Genomic DNA, 19980 nt, shown 5'->3' with positions numbered 1-19980 from the left:
TGCACTTTTGCCCTCTCTGGTAATGGAGCCGGGGCAGAGGAGAGTTAAGAGTGTTCCGTGGAGGTCAAGGGCCACGGGGACTTCCCACTGGGTCCTGCTTTTGTGAGGAGCGATTTCCCGGAGGCAGAAAGCGGCAGGATGGGGCAGCCGGGCCCTGGCTCTGGTCCCGGCTGGGCCGCTCAGCTGCTGCGGGACCTGGGCCTCGCTTTTCTCTTCGGGAGAATGGGTAGATCAGATGACTTCAGCATGGTGTGGACAGCACGGTGGGGAGGTGGTGTACGCGTTCCCGCCGCCCCCCAGGGCTGTGGAAGGTTGCTATGACAAAAGTCGAGGATCAGAGTTTTCCCTTTTCTCCTCATTCCTGACAGTGTTGGCATTTTGCCTCGTTTCAGGGTTTTTTCCTCCCTCGCTCTGTAAAGTGGATTCTGAACCCTCGTGAGCGGTTGAGAATGAGACTCTTTTTTATGATTGAGGTGAAATACACAGAACGTAAAGTCAACCATTGAAAACCGTACAGTTCAGTGGCATTTAGTACAAAAAGTGCTAGTTTTCATCACCCCGAAAGGAAACCCACAGACAGTCCCTTCCAGCCCCTGGCAGCCCCCCGTCTGCTTTCTGTCTTTACGGATTTGCCTGCCCTGGACATTTCATGGAAGTGGATCGCACGACATGGGGTCCTTTGCGCTTGGCTTCGTTCACTGAGCAGAATGTTTTTAAGGTTCGTCCACGTTGTAGCCTGTGTCAATGCTTCATTCCTTTTGATGGGTGAATGATACTCCCTTGTACGGATAGAGCGTATTGTGTCTGTCCTTTCTTCTGTTGATGGACCTTGGGTTGTTTCCACTTTTTTTTTTTTATTACGTTGGATCTTAGTTTCCCGACCAGGGATCAAACCCGTGTCCCCTGCGTTGGGAGCATGGAATCTTACCGCTGGACCCCCAGGGACGTTCCTGGCTCCACTTTTTGACTGCTGTGTATGATGCTGCTAGGAACGTTCCTGGACCAGTTTGGCAGAATCGGCTTCCTCACTAAGGGGAGGACCTGCAGTGTGGGGCCATTCCCGCTGCCTTTCTGGATGAGAGGGAGGTGGTGACATTTCCTCTGTTTTGGGGTGCCCGTGGGGGGGAGCCACCTGTGCGTGGTCAGTTAATCCTCAGGACTCCAGGTGGCGTCTTCACGCATTCCCATTTCACAGAATTAGCTGGCACGCGGTCGGGGGTGGTGGCAGAGCGGGGCTGGAACCAGGCAGATGGACTCTGGGAGCCCTGGTCTTCCAGAGAAGGGCCCGCGGGGCTGGGGCAGCCGGGTCTGTCCAGGGCACAGGCTAGCGCCTCCTGACTCCCAGCCCAGGACACCGGGGCTACTCTGTGCCTGGGGCGTAGCCTGGGGGTTACAGAGCTGTTTCAGAAGGCTTCACAGTTCCGATTTCCATCTCCTTAGGAATGATGGGCTGGGCACTGCTAAAAATAGCTGCAGAACGCTGATGGCTAACATTTTAAAACGGTTCAATAATTTAGTGATTCTCCATGGGCGCCAGGGAGGATCGCTCTAAAGTGGGTGCTTTTAAAGTTTCCTAGAACCCAGTCACTGCTTGCTTTTTTCAACAATTTGAGGTATATTTCACATACCATGCGATCCACACACTTAAAGTGTATACGGCGGTGTATTTTTAGTGTATTCATGGATTGTACGGCCATTACCACAATCAATTTTGGGACATTTTGGTTCCCCCCAAAACAAACCTCGTACCCATTAGCAGTGCCCCCCATCCCCCCTCCCCTTCCCGGACCCCAGCAACCCCTCATCCGCTTTCTGTCTCTGTGGTTGTGCCTATTCGGAGCAGTTTATGTAAATGGAACCGTACGATGTGTGAGGTCCTTTTATGTCTACCTTCTTTCACTTACAGCATCGTGCTTTTCAGGGTTCATCCACGTGGTAGCGTGTGTCAGTGCATCGTGTCTTTTTGTGGCCGAATAAGATTCCATTGCACGGATGGACCGCATTTTATTTATCTAGTCATCAGTTGGTGGACATTTAGGTTACTTCCACTGTTTGGCTATTAGGAAGAGGGCTGCTATGAAGATGAGGATACAGGTTTTTGTGTGGACATGTGTTTTTATCTGTTTTAGCTCTACGCCTCGGAGTAGAATCATGCGTCTTGGGTCACATGGCAACTCTCTGTAACCTCTTTTCATTAGTTTCATTTTCCACAAGGTACTTCTTAAAATAAAAGGAAACTATTTTTAAAATAATTGCAATTCTAAGAAATAATACAGAGCTGTCCCCTGTACCCTCTACCCAGTTTGCCCCATGACTAGTATCTTGCAGAACTAAATGGACAACATCTCAGCACAGGGACATTGACAGTGACACGGTCAAGATACAAGTGTTTCCATGAGCACCCGGATCCCTCATGCTGCCCTTTTATAGCCCCACAGACTCCCTCCTGCTTCACTTGCTTTTCAACCCCTGGCAACCACTCATCTGTCTTCCATCTCTATAATTTTGTTATTTCAGTAATTATACAGAAGTGGAATCACACAGTAAGTGACTTTCTGGTGTTGGCTTCTCTCTCTGTCATCGAAACTCCGTAGAGATTGTTGCGTATCCGTGGTCCCTGCTTTCTTATGCAGAGTAGGATTCCATGGTGTGTATGCGTCAGTTTGTCTAACCCGTCACCCTTGGAGGGGCACCTGGGTTGTTTGCAGTTTGGGGTTGTTACGAACAAAGCTGCTATAAACATTAGTTTTCAGGTTTTTGTGTGAACGTGAGCCTTCATTTCTCTGGGATAAATGCCCACGGGTGCAGTTTCTGGGTCGTATGGTAGTTGCATGTTTAGATTTTTAAGAAACAGCTACACGGTTTTCCTACATGGCTGTCCCATTTTGTATTCCCGCCAGTAATGTGAGAGTTTGCCCATTTTCTCACAGAATTTTACTGTTTTCTACTTTAGCCCCTCTGGTGTGGGGATATGTCCCTGAGGTTTTAATTTGCATTGCTTTAGTGGCTAATGATGTGTTTTTTTAAGATACACTGAAGAAGCATTTAATTAAAAGATTTATAATTTCTTGATGTTTCATTGCACTTTAAAAGGCATTGTGGCTAATGATGTTTTGAACATCTTTTCATGTGCTCTTTTGTCATCTCGCTATCCTCCTTTGTAAAATGTCTGCATGTCTTTTGTCCCTGTTTTAATTGGATGGTTTGGTTTTTATCCTGTTAAGTTTTGAGAGTTTTTTATATTCTGAACACTAGTCCTCTGTTAGACGTGTGGTTTGCAAACATTTTCTCCCAGTCTGTGATTTGTACTTTTATCTTCTTCTTCACAGAACAAAAGGTTTTAATTTTGATGAGATCCAATTTATTGATTTTTTTTCTGTGTGTGGATTGTGATTTTGGCATCCTTTTGGCATTCCTAACCCTAGATCCTGAAGATTTTCTCCTGTGAGAAGTTTTTTTCCAAAGTTTTATAGTTTTACATTTTACATTTAAGTCCATGATCTGTTTTGAGTTGATTTTTTAAAAATTGAACTATGGTTGATTTATAATGTTCTGTTAGTTTCAGGTATACAGCAAAGTGATTTAGTTATACATATATAGATATTTATCTATTCTTTTTCAGATCCTTTTCCATTATAGGTTATTACAAAACATTGAATACAGTTCTGTGCATTATACAGTATGCCTTCGTTGTTTATCTATTTTGTATATAGTAGTGTATCTGTTCATCCTAAACTCCTAATTTATCTCTTCCCCCACCCCTTCCCCCTTTGGTAACCGTAGTTTGTTTTCTATGTCTGTGAGTCTGTTTCTGTTTTGTAGATATGTTCATTTGTGTCATATTTTAGATTCCATATGTAAGCGATATCATATGATATTTGTCTTTGACTTACTTCACTTAGTAAGATAATCTCTAGGTCCATGCATGTTGCTGCAAATGGCATCATTTCATTCTTTTTTATGGCTGAGTAATATTCCATTGTATATATGTACCGTATCTTTATCCATTCGTCTGTTGATGGACATGTCCTGGCTATTGTGAATAGTGCTGCAGTGAACATTGGGGTGCATGTGTCTTTTCGAATTAGAGTTTTGCTGGATGTATGCCGAGGAGAGGGATTGCTGGGTCACTGTGTAAGGCTCACGTTCATGGCCGTTATTTTGTCTATCAATGTCCAGTTGCTCCAACGCCCTTTGTTGAAGGGGGCCATCCTTCCTCCATTGAGTTGCTTTTATGCCTTTGTCAAAAATCAACTGGGGGACGTTGCTTTTATGCCTTTGTCAAAAATCAACTGGGGGACTGGGTGGTGCAGGGGTTAAGAACCCACCTGTCAATGCAGGGGACATGGGTTCAATCCCTGGTCCGGGAAGCTCCCACATGCCATGGAGCAACTAAGCCCGTATGCCACAACTACTGAGCCTGCGCTCTAGAGCCCGTGAGTCAGAACTACTGAGCCTGCGCTCTAGAGCCCGTGAGTCAGAACTGCTGAGCCTGAGAGCCACAACTACTGAAGCCCGTGCACCTAGAGCCCACGCTCTGCAACAAGAGAAGCCCGGGCACCGCAAAGAAGAGTAGCCCCCGCTTGCTGCAACTAGAGAAAGCACACGGGCAGCAGCGAAGACCCAAGGCTGCCAAAAATAAATACAAATATAAATAAACTTATAAAGAAAACTCAGCTGGGTGTATTTGTGTGGGTCTGTTTCTGGGCTCTCTGTTGATCTGTGTCCCTATCTGTCCTCCATAACCACACAGCCTTGATTACTCTGGCCGTGTACGTCTTGACATTGGGTAAACTGATTGCCCTCACTTTATTCTTTGCCAAATTCGTTTTAGTTATTCTGGTTCCTTTGCTTTTCCATGTAAATTTCAGAATAATATTGTCTATATACACACAAAAAAGTCTTGCTGGGATTGTGTCCCACCCAACTCTTCCCAATTTGGGAAGCGTTGACGTCTTGACCGTGTTCCACGATCAGGGTATGTCTCTCCACTTCTTTAGATGTTCTTTGATTTCTTTCAACGATTCGTGTAGACTTCAGTGTACAAGTCTTGTACGTGTTTTGTTAGATTCACACCTAAGTATTTTATTTTTTGAGCAATGGTAAACGGTATTGGATTATAAATTTTGGTGGCCACATGTTCATTGCTAGTATGTGGGGATGCAGTTGACTTTTATATGTCAATCATGTATCTTGTGACCTTGTTCACAACTCATGTATTATTTCTAGGAGGTGTTGTTTTGGCAATTCCTTGGGATTTTCTACAATCACGTCATCTACAGATGGGGACAGTTTTATTTCTGTCTTCCCAATCTGTATGCTTTTTATTTCCTTTTCTTGCCTTTTGTGCTAGCTAGAACGTCTACCCCTATGGTGAATGAGAATGATGAGAGCAGACATCCTTGCCGTGTTCCTCATCACAAAAGGAAAGCATTTAGTCTTTCCCTGTTTGGAATAATGTTAGCTGATGACATGAAGTTTTGCAAATGCTCTTGATCAAGATGAAGAATTTCCCCTCTTCCTATTTTTGGGAGAGATGTTTTCACAGATGGATGTTGAATTTTGTCAAATACTTTCTCTGCGTTGATTGCTATGACCATGTGATTTTCCTTCTTTAGCCTGTTGGTATAGTGTATTACATACTTTTATTTTTATTTTTTTATTTATTTTTAAAATAGTTATGTATGTACGTATGTGGCTGCATCGTGTCTTATTTGCAGCACACGGGATCTTTGTTGTGGCATGTGGGGTCTTTTGTTGCAGCACGTGGGCTTAGTTGCCCCACAGCACGTGGGATCTTAGTTCCCCGACCAGGGATTGAACCTGCGTCCCCTGCATTGGAAGGCAGATTCTTAACCACTGGACCACCAGGGAAGTCCCTATAAATTGATTTTTTAAAAAAATATTGAACCAGCCTAGCATTCCAGAAATAAACTCTACTTGTCATGATATATAATTCTTTTCGTATAATGCTTAATTCTATTTGATAATATTTTATTAAGGATTTTTTATGTCTATATTTATGAGAGATATTCACCTGTGGTTTTCTTTTTTGTACTCTCTTTGTATGGTTTTAGTATCAGGGTCATATTTGTTCCGCAAAATGGATTGGATTCTATTTTGTGGAAGATACTGTGTAGAATTGATGTTTGTTCTTTGAACATTTCATGGAATTCTTTTGTTTTAGCCGGCTTGTTTTGACATCACTCTCACAAGGGAAGTGTTCCTGCCAGGTGGAGGTAGATGTCCAGCTTCCTCAGTTGACCTCTATTGATACCCAAGTGGGGGGGGGCTCCTGTTATTGCTGGTGGGGGAGGGGACCTGCTCCCCACGTGGTCTCCCCTGATACCGTGGTGGGGGGTGGCCTCATTCTTGCTGGTAGTGGGGAAAGTCCTGACTCTCCGTTAGCCCTCTTCTGACCCCAGTCCAGCGGAGTGAGGTGGGGGCGTGAGGGAGGGATGCCAAATGCTTGTGGAAATCCAGGTCCCCGAATGGAACCAGAGGAGGATTTGTCACAGCTCGGTAGGGAAGAAAGTCCCAGCTTCCACCTCGGTTTACTTGATCCCCCCCAGTGGAGGTTTGGGTGCCTCACGGCAGCCGCACAAGGGGAAGCCCAGGCTCCCCCCTCGGCCTCTGCTGCTATGAGTCAGGGTGGAGGCCACAGTTTTCCTGTGATATCTGGGTCCAGTAGAGCAGTTATTGTCTAAACATAGTCCTTTTCGTCTGCCATTTTCCTGGCATTTTGGCTGGAGAGAATAGTCATTCGTTGTGGCTTTTTTTTTTCTGCTTCTACTGGTGTTTCTGGGTTTCTGACTTCTTATCTCCCAGTCTGGGATATGAGGTTCTCCAGCCCGGAGAACCGACCACCGTGCTGTTCCTTGGGTCCCTGGTCCCGGCCCATGCTGCCTTCTCTCTACCTCTCAGAATCTTACGTTTGTTTCCTGTACGACATACTGGGTTTTTCGTGGCTCTTCTTGGGAGGAGTAGGGAAAAGTGCGTCTACTCCATCTTTCCGGAAGCAGAAGTGCAGCCCCTGGTTTTCAGCTCAGAGATATCAAGATGCACTTGAAGTTTTAACCTCTGCCTCTTGGGGCCTCCATCTCAGCGGTCCCCAACCTTTTTGGCACCAGGGACTGGTTTCGTATCAGACAGTTTTTCCACGGGTGGGTGGGTGGGGGTGATGGTTCAGGCAGTAATGTGAGCGATGGGGAGTGGCTGTAAATACAGGTGAAGCGTCACTTACTTGCCTGCCGCTCGCTTCCTGTTGTGCAGCCCGGTTCCTAACAGGCCACGGGCTGATGGGGACCCGTGCGCTATCTGACCATGACCTGGTTGTCTCTTGCAGCTCTGGAAATCTCTCCTGTCTCCATGCCTTGACCCACTGGAGTGCAGACGGCTCCTGTTCCAAGAGACCTTTCTGCGGGGCCCAGTCTGACAGCACCTCTGGTGAGTTGGGACATCTTCTTCTTGTCCTTGTCATCTGCGAGCCTATCTCCATTGCCATGGTGTGGTTCGCCTCCTCCCTTTGGCACTGCGGCCAGAGGATGGTCAGTTCCTCGCAGTCAGGGCCCAGGTGCTTGTGTCAGGGTGGGGAGAGGGTGGGTGGAGTTGCCCTTGGCGCTGGGGGAACAAGCCTGCCCCTTGGTGCCTGGCTAATGTGACCTTGGGGGAATTATTGGGACTGTGGCTGAGGCTCCAGGTCTGGCTCCTTGTCTGTGCTCTGAGATGTCCAGGCTGGACTCAGCCGATGGGGCTAAAGTGGATGATGGGGGAAGTGTTACAGGTGCCCCACCTCCATTTTTGCTTGGATCGGGGGACACCTGTCTGTGTCCAGCACAGGGACCACGGAGGGAAGCCCACAGTCTGTGGTTCCGCAGAGCCGAGCTATGCCCTGTGCTCTGGTGCCCAGAGCTTGTTACACGTGCTCCACTGGCATCGTTTCATCTGTAACATGTGCTTAAACTCGGCATTTGCTGAACGTTGCCTAAAGGCTGGGCTTTTTACCATGACTGACCTCATGAAGAAAGGGAAATGATTGCCATTCTCAGGTGAGGGGACAGGCTCCCAGCAGTTAGACACGCTGCTCATGGACTACTTGGTCCTGAGAGGCTCCATCCAGCCCTGGCTGTGCACAGCCTGGGCTCTTTCTGGTGCGACACCCGGCTGCCCAGCCTGGCTCTGCGAACTGGGGACCAGAAAGGCAGGTCTGTGAGGTCCACTCCCCGTTGGACACTGTTTCTCAGCCTTTATGAAAAAATATCATTGCCTATCCATGGAGACATTTTGGACCGTTTTTCCAAATTGTCCACCCCAGTGAAATTTTAATACTATGGAAAGGTTGTATATCTGTTCATGTTCTGCTTGTATATCTGTGCCTCCTACTTAAAAACACTAAGATCCGTCTCACCTTCCAAGATTCCATTGAGAGTGCATGTCCCGGACTTACAAATACAGCAGGCAGGAGCGGAATGTCGGAGCCACTGCCCCTGCCCTGGTCCTGGTCTCCACTGCTTTTGGGGGTCGCCTCCTAACTGGTTTCCTACCCCCAGCTTCCCAGCTCTGCAGTCCTGCCTGAAATCCAGTTCAGACGCTCTCACTGTCCTTGTTCAAGCATTTCCGTGTGGTCATGATTCCCTCCATGTGCTCTGAGCTTCTCTGGCCTCTGCTCTTGCCCTCCCCCGAGCACACACGGGCACTCACCCGGCGAGCGGTGGTGATGGGGCCCCATGGAGAACCAGCCCCCGCTGTCTCTGCTGAGTGGGCAGAGCCTACGGTCCCCTTGTCCTCTGTTCCTCCCCGATGCTGGATGCTGGCCCCTCGTTGGGAACCCCCGGCTCTGAACCCCACGGTACCTGCTCACTCACTGTGGCTCAGTGGAGAGGTGACAGATGCACGTGAGATGTGTGACTCTAGCGGAGGATGTGGCAGCCCTTTCTTCTAGAGGCAGAGCAGCCTCAGAGAAGGAGTGTGTCCAGGTGTGAGGGAAGGTCCCGCACTAGGCTGAACCGTACCTACAGCGTCGTCCGTAAGGCCTGCCTTTGACGTCCTTGGGATCGGGACTTGGGACTTACTTACCATTCATTATGGTGGCAGCTGGTGGCAGAGCACTAAGCCCCCGTGCAGCGTGTTTCTGCATTTGTGGGTCATCCGCCTCAGGCCGGCTCACGACGAGGTCGAACCTCTCTGAGCCTGGGTTTGCACCAAGGCCCTCTGACCTCCTCCAGGTTTCTTCCTGAGAAAGGACACTTGACCCTTGGATCTGAGCGTTTGCTTGTCACCATTCCGGCGTCTGAGATAGGGTGCTGCCCGGGCTGGGCCTCCAGCCTCTTCTTAGAGAACTGTTATACTTACCATTGGCCCCAAGCGGTGGGAGCATTTGATTTCAGGATCTGTCCCTGTGACCGTGGTCATTGATGTACAAGGGGAAAGAGAAGAGGTTTTCAAGCTGGACCGGACGGCCCTTTCGCGCCAGGAGTGGACGTGTTGTAATCTTGGTTTGCCGGCCAGGGCGCTTTTCGCCCACACAGCGGGCTGTCTCCAGGCCAGGGGACCAGGTGTTCATTGGGAGGTTAGGCCTCTCGGCTGGAGGAAGGATGGTGGCCCTTGTGCTGTGGACGGGGAGGGTTTCCATCTCTCGGGAGCGGGTCTTCTTGAGCCCAGGAGGTGCTGCGTCCTGGGTGTGGGCGTAGCTGAGGCAGAATTCTCCATCAACCTCAGGTTCATCTGGGCTCTTCATCTGCCTCTCAGCTGCTTCTCCCGCATCCTCAGGTGTCCCACAAAGCGGCCCTGCCCCTCAGCGGCCTCCGGGTGTCCTGGGGCCTCCATTCATCACGGATGCCCCCTGTGTGGGTGCCTCACCGCACCCCTGCCCTGGCTGCATCACCTTACAGGTGAAACATTCATCACTTAATAAACCCGTGTGGATTCTGGGTTTCAGACCTTTCGGAGTGACCCCCTCCTGCTGCCACTCAGAAAAAATGGAACGTTACCCTTGTGTGGTAATTTAGTGAGTAGCCAGATGTCACGTGATGAGTGGCAGAAGGCTTCCGCTTCAGAGTAACAGAATTAACGTACAGTGTTGTGCATTCTCACCGTGATTCAATGAATCACAGATGGAATGAATTCAAAGATTCGGTTTTTGGGAAGTGGTCTTTATTACTGCCTCCAATTATTTTTTCCACTCGTGGGTATAATTACACACCCCCCCTAGGGTGCCGGAGGATTTCTGAGGTTCCAGGTGACTCTTCTGGCGGTGACGTGACACAGCCAACAGGTTTGGGTGAAGACTGTCTTCGGTGATGAGATTCAAGTAATTCTCTCCAAAACTGGGTGCCTAGCGTGTGGTCCTAAATCAGGGCTGGCAGACTGTGGCTCACGGACCAAATCCTACCATCATCTGTTTTTGTAAATCCAGTTTTTTTAAATCGTGATAAAATACACGTTGCATAAATTTTTACCATCTTAACCGTTTCTGAGTGGACAGCTCAGGGGCATCAAGTACATTCACATTATTGTGCGACCATCACATCTTCCACCTCCGGAACCTCCCACCTTCCCAAGCTGACACCCTGGCCCCATTCAACACTCGCTCCCCCTCCCGTCCCCCACCCCTGGCCCCAGCATCCTACTTTCTGTCTCTATGGATTTGATGACTCTGGGGACCTCCGATGAGTGGAATCCTACAGGATTTGTCCTCTTGGGTCTGACTTTTTTCTCTGAACATACTACCCTGAAGGTTCATCCATGTTGTAGCCTCTGTCAGAACTTTCTTCTTTTTTAAGGTCAAATAATCTTCCAGTGTATGGAGATCAAACTTTGTGTATCCATCGACTGTCAACAGACATTTAGGTTGTTTCTTTCCACCTTCGACTGTTGTGATTAATGCTGCTCCGGAAATGGGTGTAAAAATACCAGTTCTTGGGCTTCCCTGGTGGCGCAGTGGTTGAGAGTCCGTCTGCCGATGCAGGGGACACGGGTTCGTGCCCCGGTCCGGGAAGATCCCACATGCCGCGGAGCAGCTGGGCCCGTGAGCCATGGCCGCTAAGCCTGCGCGTCCGGAGCCTGTGCTCCGCGACGGGAGGGGCCACAACAGTGAGAGGCCTGCGTACCGCAAAAAAAAAAAACCCAAAAACCAACAAAAACCAAACCAGTTCTTTGGGGGATGTACCCAGAACTGGAATTGCTGTGTCACATGGTAATTGTACACGTAACGTTTTGAGGAGTCGCCATACTGTTTTCCACAGTGGCTGCATCATTTTGCACTCCCACCAGCAGTGCCAAGGGTTCCAGTTTCTCCACATCCTCACCAATGCGTTTTTCCTGTCTTTTTGATGGTAGTCATGCTAGTGGCTGTGAAGTAGTATCTCGCTGCAGTTTTGGTTTTCATTTCCCCAGTGATCAGTCACTCTGGGCATCTTTTCATGTCCTTCTTGGCCATGTGTGTGTCTTCTTTGGAGAAATGTCTATTCAGGTCCTCTGCCCATTTTTGAATTGGGTTGCTTGACGTTTGTTATTCAATTGTAGAAGCTCTTTATATATTCCGGATTTTTATCCCTTGCCACATATGTGATTTGCAAATCTTTCCTCCACTCCGTGGGCTGCCTTTTGTAGGTAAAGTTTTATTGTCACGCAGCCATGCTCGTTCCTTCTTGTATTATCTCTGGCTGCTTTCATGCTACAGAGGCCGAGCTGAGTGGCTGACAGAGGCTGTGTGATCTCAGAGCTGAGAATATCTACAGGCTGGCCCTTTACACAGAGTTTGCTGACCCCTGTTCTGAATGATCTCGGCGCATCCAGCGCTGACAGCAGATCAGATGCTGAGAGATGCTCTCCGTCCACAACCCCGGGGCTGTGAGCGCTCAGCCTGCGGGCCCCTGGCGTCCTCCTGGTCTGAAGGCCTCTGTGTCTTGGTTAAGTTGTGTGGCTTCTTCTTGTGACATCTGCGTAGGAGGTGGGCTCCAGACAGGGGGCTCCTTCTGCTGGGAGCAGGTGATGTGGCGTTTAGGGACTGCCCCTAACCAGTGACCCCAGAGGAAGGCTCATGACGGACCAAGTCAGGACGCTATGGGCTGCCGCTTATGCTGTTCATCCTACTTCCCCTTCGATAGGGAATTCCAGAGATGTAGGCGATGGCCTTCCTTGGGCTTGGATCTGAGCCTTGGGGGCTGTTAGGTCCAGGCAGCCAGAGGGAGGCCCGGGCCGGTGTTGCCCAGGGCATTACGGGAGGGATTAGCTGTGTATGTAAGAGGTCGTGGGCCCCGGGCATGTCCAGCAGCTTCACCACGGAGGGGGGGTGATGCTGTACAAACCGCATGGACGCTGCTTCCAGAGGGGTCCCCCGCAGCCCCCCACATCTCAGATTGCAGTGAGCCGGGGAGTGATGGTGGGCGAGGGGTGTGGACATCGAATGGGGGCCACTGTCTCCAGACGTCTGGCTCCGAAGGGCGGGGTGTCTGCTCTCACCGTCTGCGTGTCGTCTGCAGGACAGAAGCACAGTAGTTTTGCTCTCCCCTCCCCGGGGCGGTCCCTGTGTAGGCCCAGGCGAGGGTGATGGTACCTCTCTGAGCTTGTGTGAAGGAGGTGGCCCTCAATCACTGTTATCTCCCCAGAGGGACCCAGGAATCTCCAGGAGGAGCGAAGGGTCGCTGTGTGGGGCCGTTGGAAACGGCCCTAAAGGTATCAAGTCCTCATCCCAGGACCACATGTGTCACCGTGTATAGTACAGCTTGCAGATGTGATCAAGTTAAGGGTCCTGAGATGGGGCGTTACCCTGGATGATCCAGTTGGGCCCCTAACACCATCAAGGAGCCTTTACAAGAGGGAGACAGAGGGAGATGTGAACACAGAGGAGACCCCGTGATGACAAAGGCAGGGACTGGGGTGATGCAGCCACGAGCCCCAGGACACCTGGAGCCCTGGAAGCCAGAAGAGGCAGGAAGGACCCTCCCCTGGAGCCTCCGGAGGGCACTAGCCCTGCGACACCCAGATTTCAGTCCAGTGAACCTGATTCCAGACTTTCGGCCTCCAGGATGGGGAGAGAATACATTTTTGTTGCTCTGAGCTGCCCGGCGTGTGACACTTTGTTATGGCAGCCCCGGGACGCTCATACAGCACGTGGATCTGGATTTGGTTGGGGAACAGGGTCACTTTTCGGTGAGAAGGAGGAGAAGTGTGGGCCTCGCGTGTGGCCGGGGCTCAGGTTTCCGCCGGGGTTACCTTGATGGCAGGCCGGTCACCGCGGGAAGACGTGACGGCCTTTCCCCAGGTCACCGCGGCCCGGCTGAAACCTTGGGGAGGGGCCTTGGAGCTGGCGTAGGCAGGACTGCCCTCATCCTGTCACCCTCCGCAGGACGTGCCCCCAGATAAGCTGCCAGGAGAGGTGTAGCCTGCTCTGGACGCAGCGCCTGCAAGCTGCTTCCTGCGGGCCGCGAGCATCTCCCCTCTCAGCCGGAATGGGGACGTGCTGGCCGGCGTCCCCACGCCGGCTGCACATTGCTGGGCCCCCATGGAAGTGCCCCGAGTATTTCACACATTCAGAGTTTCCCTGCACGAACGTACACCTTGAGTGCTTCAGCCTTCTTCCTAGGCCTGGAGGTGAAGGTGGGCGCCTGGAGGCCAGCCCACACGCCCCCTGCCTATGGTCTTTCTGGGCGGGTAAATTCTGCTCCAGCTGCCCCAGTATCTTCACCTCTCATCAGGGCAGAGGGAGCGAGGCCCGAGGGGTCGGGCGACTGCCAGGCCACCCCCGCCCCCGACGGCAGCACATGGTTCCACACTGTCCTTGGGTGCCTTCCCCGTGCCCGACGGTCCTGTCCCAGCCTCTAGGTTCCCGCCTCTGCTCTGTGCACCACCCTTCCTGGTGCCCGTCCCCTCGACTGTCAGGAGACCCCACCTCCCGGGAGGCTTCCCTGTCTCCACCTTTGCATGCTCTTTGTGACCCACTGCAGGCCCCTGGGCAGGGCACGATGCAGCTGCACCCTCGGCCATCTCGGTGCCAGCAGGGATAAGCTCAGTGGCCCTGGGTTACCCACTCCTCTCCCTCCGCCCTCTCCCACCACTTTAGACCTGGTTACCCAACGAGGCAGGTGGGGGGGGGGAAGCATCTCCCAGCGTCAGAGTGGGTGAGCAGTGGGACCACAAAAGCTGGTACAGGAACGTCCTCGGGCTTCCAGAGCCCCGGGCGGGGTGTGTGATGTTGAGGAGGGTGCACGGGTCCAGGCGGACCGGAGTGTTCACAGGAGCTGCTGGGTTGCTCTGAGGAATGAGGTGGAGGCCGTGAGTCTAGGGAAAGGGGTGGTGGTCATTGGGCCCATCACGTAGATCCTTCCGAATAGCTTAGCCAAGGACCGCGTCATCGTCTGGGCAGTAAGAGCCCCTTCATGCGGCATGTGTCAGGCCCTGCAAACAGCACCTGGGCTGCTCACCGACGCTCCCCCTCAAGGGTGAGAACGATTGAGGAATAGCAAGAACTGGGTTTGTTTCCCCAAATGGGTCGTCTCAGTCCTAGCAAAAGGGCCATGTCATTTTGCTTTGACTTTAGAGCCTGGCCTGAGGAACAAGAATTCTCGGGTATCTTGTTGAAATTGCAGATTCTAAGACCTCCTCCAAAGGAAATCCAATTCAGTGGGAATCGGCCTTGTTTGCCTGCTAACCAAATGATTCTGCTGCAGTCCCCATGGGTAAAACTCTGCTTTAATCATTAGGCTAAAATCATTAGGCTACGACCAACCCGTGGGCTGAGAGCACATTTTTGCAGCCACGTGTGGTATTTATCTCTGAGCTTCCTGGCAGCCAGGGAGAAAAGGGAAAGATGGAATAACAGAGTTCTCTTGTCTGATATTAAATTAGCTCCTCTGGAGAGCAGATTTTTCTTAGCACTCTAGCCTAGGAGGAATGTTTTCACATAGCGTTTTCAGTTGTGGTTTTGCCATAAAAAAGAAAAAACCAAATAGTTTTCAAAAACCGTTTGACCTCAGTGAAAGCTGAGGACATAACAACAACATTTTCGAGGTGGACGGTAAGCTGGGGGGTTCAGGTGTGTTGCTGTATCGTAGATTCAGATGTAGGACTTAAGGAACCATGGTCAGAGGTAACTTTGGCCAAGGGCAAGGCTTTTTGCAGAAGAGAATTCAAAGAGAAGAAAGAAAGAGAATTGAATGACTGTGTGATTGCATTTTATGTGAAATGCCCCAAGCAGGCAAATCTATAGAAACAGGAAGTCATGAGCGGTTACCAGGGGTGGTGGGGGTGAGGGGTTGGGAGGGGATGGCTGAGAATTGCGGGTTTCTTTCTGAGATAATGAAAGTTGTTTTAATATGGATAGAGGTGATGGTCTGCCCAACTTAATGATTATAGGAGAACCCACTGTATCGTGCCCTCCAATGGATGAGTTGTATGGCGTGTGAATTACATCTTCACCAAAGTGTTTAAAAACAAAAAATTGATGACGTTAGTGTGTCGCACTGAGTCCAAGGTTGGGTGCCAGGGGGTTGGAAGGAGACGACTTGGCCTGATGAAGCCTCGGGGAGCTTCCTTGGGGTAGGGAAGCTTCTCGGGTTGCAGCATTCCCCGAGATCCCCCCTAAACCATGGCCCTGAGCAGTGGACCGGCCGTCAGGTCAGCGGGGCTCCCGCCCTGGCCCGAGGGTCCGAGTTGGACGTGGTCACGTGTCCGAGGATCCCAGGAAACGGGAGGAACGGGCACTGAATTCCATGTTCTCACGTGCTGGTGTCTCTGTTCCCCGAGACAGTTTTATCTGCAGCCCCGAGGCTGCTGAACCAGCTCTTTGCAGCAGGACTTGCCCGCATCCGGGTGTGGAATGTGGCTTCCCTGGGTGGAGCAGGCTGGGTGTGTCCTGGGTTCTCTCGGCGGAAGCCTGGGTCTCTCCCGTCCACTGAGCCCGGGCCAAGTGGGTGGAGATAGCCGGATGGAATGAGTTAGGATCTGGTCTCAATGTAGGGCCGAATATACCGGGGCTCGTAGAGACGGCTTCCTGGTAAGAAAGGAGCTGGATGAGAGTGACTGTAGGTAAAGGGATCGTAATGTGAAAATAAATATGTATGTATGTGTTTCAAGTGAAACAAATCGTGTAGCCAAACCAGGAATTTTCTAGGGTGGTGACACTGGGTGTTAACCACGCTTTCACCGGGGGATGGTTTTATGAGACTAATCCCAAAGGGGCCGTGTTGAGGGAACCCGATTAGGAACCTGGTGTCCAGAGCTCATGGCTGTTTCATCGTCCAGCGGTACACCTGGCAGAGAGGGTCTCATGCAGCCACTAACCAGGAGGGGGCTGATGCTGGCCAGTCGTCTGGTTCTGCTGGAGGGGACAGCTGCCGCATGGCTTTACAACTGCAGGGAGTCACCAACTTGCTGACTTCGCCTTTCCTTGTAATTCACCAAAACAAACACATCAACTTTCTGGTGTATGAGGTGTTCCTATCGTAGACTGTTGGAATAAAATTCAAGGTGTTTGGTTGGATGCAAATTGTCCCTTTTTCTTTTCTACCGTTGGCATTTTTATTATATTACGAATTATCACCTGTCTGCCTACGTAGCAAGCCGATGTCTGCAATTTTGCTGTGGTTCCACAGCCATGGATGGGAAAAATAGTGCAATTTACCTGTCTGTCAAGAGCGCAGTCAGGGATGAAGGGAAGGGGTGCTGGTTCTCACGTTCTCTAAATATTTACGCTTCTGTTCATCTTTTATATTTATTCCTTCCACCTGGATGGCAGGTACACAGTCGCCTTCCAGTGCTAATTCTCCCTGGATGTTTTTAGAGGGAGCGGTTCCGCTAATCAGAGCTGTTTCACAGTCACGAAATGGATTCAAAGTAATATTTAATCCAACGCATGGAGGAAATGGCAGCCGCCAGGACGCTGGAATGTGGAGCAGGCCCATCGGGTGTTTGTCGTGAGCACGGCTGTCTGCTGTGTCGCCTTCCGAAGTTGTCATCAGTTGGCAGGGGGCGCGGGGAGATCTGTGAACCAGCTTGTTAAGGAAAACACAGAAAGTTTTGCATTTATGCCCCTCACCCTGCCCCCGTACTGTGGTAGCACAAACGCCTGACAGCGCAGGGGGCCCTCGAGCTGGTTTGCGGAGTTCGTTTATTATTTTTCCCTCGTGTGTTCACGGAGCGATTGCTTCAGAAAACACTGAGGTCCCCACACAGACTTGGGGCACATGGCATCAGAAATCGGATACGGGATCCCAAGGATGGGGTACGAGGCTGGCCCACGGGCCCCTTGTGCTGATTGGGGCCCTTCTTCTGCAGCCGCAGCCCGAGGGCAGCTCTCCCTGGGCCCGTCTTGTCTGCAGCAGCCACGGAAAATGACTGTGGACATGGCCCCGTGGACACCCCTGCCCTCCAAGTGGCCCTGCAGACTCTGCCACTCCCCGCCACCAACACGCTAACGCACAACATACACCTCGGGGGTGGCGTGGTCGGTGGACGGTGGGAAGCCTTGGCAGCCCTGCCCCTTTCTGAAACATTCCACCTTGTGGGGTTCAGAGGTAATCCAGAGGCTCCTCGTCCCCCTTTGGGCAACTTGGACCTCCTTAAACTTAATCCCAACAGACAGGTGTGAGAGGGCCCAGGTCTGATGCCCACGTCAGGCCAACATCACTCGCTCTGTCCTGAGAGGGACTGCGTCACATGCCCCGAACGTCCCGGCGTCCGTTCCTCTGCCTGGCGTCCCTGTCTGCATCCCTGGACAGGCCATGGGGAGATGGTGTTTCTTTTCTTAAAAATTTTATTGAAGTAGAGTTGATTTATATGTTGTGTTAATTTCTGCCGTACAGCAAAGTGATTCAGTTATGCACATATATATAGATATATTCTTTTTCATATTCTTTTCCATTGTGGTTTATCACAGGATATTGAATATAGTTCCCTGTGTTATACAGTAGGACCTTGTTTATCCATCCTTTATATAATAGTTTGCATCTGCTAATCCCAACCTCTCAGTCCATCCTTCCCCCACCCCCTCCCCCTTGGGAACCACAAGTCTGTTTTCTATGTCTGTTTCTCTTCTGTAGACAAGTTCATCTGTGTCATATTTTAGATTCCACATGTAAGTGATATCATATGATATTTGTCTTTCTCTGTCTGACTTACTTCACTTAGTATGATAATCTCTAGGTCCATCCATGTTGCCACAAATGGCATTATTTCGTCCTTTTTTATGACTGATAGTCCATTGCATATCTGTGCCACATCTTCTTTATCCATTCATCCATTGATGGACATTTAGGTTGCTTCCACGTCCTGGCTATTGCAAATAGTGCTGCTATGAACACTGGGGTACATGACCCTTTTTGAAGTATGATTTTCTCTGGAAATATGCCCAGTAGTGGGATTGCTGGATCATATGGTAGTTCTATTCTTAGTTTTTTGAGGAACCTCCATACTGTTCTCCACAGTGGCTGCACTAATTTACATCCCCACCAACAGTGGAGGAGGGCTCCCTTTTCGGGGAGATGGTGTTTCTGTGGCATCTGCATCCTGCATCCCTTCCCCAAGACTGGCTCTGGGTGGCGCCACGGCAGCCGCTGTAGGCGGTGTCCAGGTAGAGAGAACTAGTTTGGGTGGCAGGAAGCACGCCCCTGGACTCTCTTCTGTGTCTCTGATCAGGCCTAGGCTGAGGTGGTCCAGGTGAGACCTGGGTGGGGCCTGCCTTCAGGAATCCTGCTTCCCCTAAAAGTGCAGGGGTGGCTGGTGGGGCCCAGATGCCCAGCGCCTGTATGGGACGCACACCTGTCTCAGGAGTCCCGGGCGGTGCCTCGTCCTGCGTCTTCACATGGGGAGTCTGTCACCCGAGAACTTGTCCATGGGGAACGCGGGTCCCTGCCCAGCACAGGCTCACCTTACCCGGGGGCTGGCAGCTGTCCTGGGCAGCGCAGACGGGAAGCGCGTCGGATCCGGTTACCTGCCTGGGGGGTTGTCCCTGCAGCCAGTTCCGGCCGGGAGACGTGCTTACGAGCCGGGGCGCTTGCCCTGGTCCTCTGGTAACCCTGGGAGCAAATGATCTCCAGATTTCCTCTGTGCGGTGTGTGATTCTTGTTTGGGTTTACATTCTTCTAGTTTCTCAACTGTACTTTAATAAAACTTACGTGCTGGTAAATTAATCCAGCTGTCAGTCTCCCCACCCCTCCCATGTAACTCTTCTCCCTAGAACTACAGCCACGTATAGAACCGGATGTTCAGGGCTGCCCAGACCATCACACGTTCAGTGATTCTCTAGAAGGACTCACAGGACTCGCCAAGCTATCAGGATTTTTTTTTTTTTTTTGCGGTACGCGGGCCTCTCTGTTGTGGCCTCTCCCGTTGCAGAGCACAGGCTCCGGACGCGCAGGCTCAGCGGCCATGGCTCACGGGCCCAGCCGCTCCGCGGCATGTGGGATCCTCCCGGACCGGGGCACGAACCCGTGTCCCCTGCATCGGCAGGCGGACCCTCAACCACTGCGCCACCAGGGAAGCCCAAGCTATCAGTATTATAGTTACACTTCGTTGGAAAGGATACAGATGACATTCAGCTGTTGTGAAGGCTCGTGGGCCAGGGTCCAGGAGAGACCAGGCACCAGCTCCCAGCTGGCCTGTCCCACTGGAGACTTAAAACAGCACTTGATTCTTCCAGAAACCTTGTGTGACGACACACGTGAGCTACTACTGCCAGTTAGGGACACGCCTTGCAGCCCGGAGTCCAGGGGCTCACATAGGCGTGGCTGCCCACCTACAGGCTGACCTTAGTCTCCAGCCCCCCCAGAGGTCAAGGCCAAGGCCCCCCTACCATAAATCACGTTCTCAGTGTAAATGACCTGATGTGGCTCAGGGCAGCCTATAAACAAAATCACTCTTCTTAGGAGGACATTCCAAGGACTCAGAGGTGCCCTCCCAGGAGCCCAGCAAGGGTTTGGACAACCCAGGCCCTCTGGGTTCACCCTTCACTGCCAGCAGCGGTTCGGAGAGAGGGTCCAGGGT

General features: G+C 51.2%; 1 protein-coding gene across 1 annotated transcript in view; it reads left to right on the top strand.

Moving 5' to 3' along the window:
• Window positions 1-7370: 7370 nt before the first annotated feature.
• SHANK2 (SH3 and multiple ankyrin repeat domains 2) overlaps window positions 7371-19980 on the top strand; it is a gene marked incomplete at its 3' end in the record, with an annotated part of 537007 nt that continues 524397 nt past the window's right edge. Inside the window, exon 1 of the mRNA XM_082660603.1 lies at window positions 7371-7446. The remainder of the gene's footprint in view (window positions 7447-19980) is intronic.

The sequence above is a fragment of the Grampus griseus genome (assembly GCF_964374135.1).
Source record: "Grampus griseus genome assembly, chromosome: 8".
NCBI lineage: Eukaryota > Metazoa > Chordata > Mammalia > Artiodactyla > Delphinidae > Grampus > Grampus griseus.
Note: the sequence above shows the minus strand (reverse complement) of the source record. Positions and strands in the feature narration are given on the sequence as shown.